The sequence below is a fragment of the Glossina fuscipes genome, unplaced genomic scaffold (assembly GCF_014805625.2).
Source record: "Glossina fuscipes isolate IAEA_lab_2018 unplaced genomic scaffold, Yale_Gfus_2 61, whole genome shotgun sequence".
In the NCBI taxonomy this organism is placed as follows: domain Eukaryota; kingdom Metazoa; phylum Arthropoda; class Insecta; order Diptera; family Glossinidae; genus Glossina; species Glossina fuscipes.
Window position 1 is genome coordinate 3,170,873 of NW_023998433.1, and position 2,717 is coordinate 3,173,589.

Genomic DNA, 2,717 nt, shown 5'->3' on the forward strand with positions numbered 1-2,717 from the left:
GATTTAAAAACATTTATATTCATCAAATCGATCTTAAGCGACAATTCAGTTTCGTAGATTTTTCAAGCGCGTAGCGGAAAATGCTTAATTTATTGTTTATTTGCTTTTGTACAAATTAATTTTATTTATTTATTAATTATTATCATTAATTTTTTATTCTTTTGTATTGCAATTGTATGAAATATTTTATGACGTATGTCAGAAAATATTTGTTTTTATTATCTCAGTTGCTGTTGATGTCCTTATATTCATATATTTATAAAAAAAATAAGTTATTATCTTTAATGAAGTGTTGAGTATATTTGTTTATTTAAAATTTACATATATGTGTATACCGAAAAAAAAAAAGATAAATTATTTATACATAAAGTTTTATTCGTAGCGTGAGTTTTAACTCTATAAATAACTTAAGGCAATTTAAAAACAATTTATTGTTCTGTATATGAAATGAAATTCGATTCGCAAAGTGAAAATGAATTATAATTTGCAATACAATTATTTAATTTTTTTTTTTTATTGACATTGATAACTCGAGTTATTGGCATACAAAGGAAGGCAAGAGGAAAACGCAGAAAAGCATATTTTTAGGATTTTTTCCAATGAATAAGTGAGAAGCATATTTTAAACGTGTTCAAACAGTAATATTTTCAATGTAATTTAATTTCTACGGCCACACACGTTGGGACCATACTAATTGTGTCATTTTGTTTGTAACTATCAGTTAAATTGCTCAGTTAAATTGCTTCAGTAATCATGATCTCTTTCTTCATATATTCGTCGTCAAGTGCAGTAATTTGTACAGCTCACAGCGGACAAATTTTGAATTGATAGCATTCTCTGCTCATGTCTTCAGATCTATAAATGAAAAATAAATAAATAAATAAATAAATAAAATAAATAAATAAATAAACGTATTATAAAATACGGAAATATCAAATTATATTTTCATTAATAATATTATAACTTGGGCAAGCACGATTTGACTATTTAATCTTTTAAATGAGAGGACAAAACACTCTTGTTCGCTCTTCGTTTATTAACATACTTACAATTAACAGCGTAATTTGATGGTTATTTCAGATTCGTCCTAAGCTACTAGTTTCTGTTACAAACTTTTGTTTTTTTTTTTTTTTTCAGTAATGTGTTTTCTGGGATTGTTCTTCTGTTCGTATTTCTTCTTTACTCTTATTTATTTCTCCATTTCATAGCAACAACGCCTTATCGTGCAGAGATATTTCAAGGGATCGCTGTGTAAATACCTCTGCAAAATCGCACGTGTGAACTAAAGAAAATGACAATTAAGCGAATGAATCATTTACATATTAAGTCCACTTGTAGGCGCGTCATAACATATGATAAATGTTAATTTAACTTTAATGGCAACAACGCATTTAGCTTTCTTTATTCCTCAGGACATTTTTCATCGGAATTAAATCAATGCATGAAATATATTAAGTGCTTAGTATTCGACGGAGAGAAAATTTTAAAAGTTACGAAATTTTCAAATAGACCGGTTTTAACTTTTTTTTGTTTTTAAAGGAAAACTTCAAAAATCTTCGAAAACATTAGAAATTCCTTTCATTAAATGTACTAAAGTTAAAACCAAAGAAAGAAAATTTATAATAAAATGACATGAACAAGAAAATATAGCAAACTGTCAAATAAATCGAATTTGTTTGTTTTGTATAACGAATTCTTTTCCTTCTTCCTTCACGGATGACTGAATAAATACATTAAGAACATGAAATGTTGCAAAGCAATAACAAGCTTTACAATGGAAAAGTAAATAATTAAATGAAGCAAAAATCAAAAGGAAAAATTTCCAGACCCTCGCCAAACATAAAAAACAAAAAATTGTAATAAGTAACTAAAAATATATTCGAAGCCTGTGTTGCCAACAATAAATCCTGTTTATATGCTACGTATTTTATACGTGCTCGTAGTGAAAATCATATTTCTTTTTTTATCTGGAACTTAGGCAGGATGAAATAACGCAACCGTAGTAGTAGTGCGTAAGCATAAGGTAAGAATAAATATAATTGCGTTTGCATATGTATTCGTAACCATTGTAAAATGCTGAGCTGGTAAGTCCTGTTTGTTCTGGTTCTTGAACTTTGTCCATATTATCCACTTAAGATAGTTATTAGGAGACATTTCATCTTTTTACACCCTCTGCAGCACTCGGAAGGAGTTGAGATAGACCAATCTCTTATTATCGGTCGTCGATGCCATTGACGTAATTATAAGTGCTCTAAGAAATATGCTCGGTTTGCATTTATAAACAAATGCGATCTGATACGATGCTTAACGTAGGTCAGTTTATCAACAGAAGTTATCAACAACAATTTCGCAATCCTTAATAAAAACCCAGTAACATTTTTATTATTATTATTATTATTAATTTAGCCAGAGCAATAAATTCTAAAACTAAAATCTTAAAGCACTAGCATCTAAAGCAGCCAGCTTGATGGTAAACTCTACTGCACTTGACATTTAAGCACATGCCCGTTGAGTAGTTAGTCGAGATCCTTTGAACTTTGCATTACATAACCATTATTTATTGTATGCGCCTGAGAGGCCGAGCAGGCAAAAGATCTTAACTTAACTTAACTTAAGATGGGTTGCCTCTACGTAGGCGAATAATTGAAAGATGGACGGGTGAACGGTTTTATCTTTTATAAACGGTCCTACAGGAGATGTGCATAAAAATGACGCTA

At 29.3% G+C, this 2,717-nt stretch overlaps 1 long non-coding RNA gene across 1 annotated transcript; it reads right to left on the reverse strand.

The window, feature by feature from the left end:
* Window positions 1-237: 237 nt before the first annotated feature.
* Window positions 238-2,429, reverse strand: LOC119637933. The gene is made up of 2 exons (XR_005247353.1): window positions 1,050-2,429; window positions 238-855 (listed from the first exon to the last, which is right to left on the reverse strand). It is a non-coding gene; the product is annotated as an uncharacterized LOC119637933 (long non-coding RNA).
* Window positions 2,430-2,717: the final 288 nt, after the last annotated feature.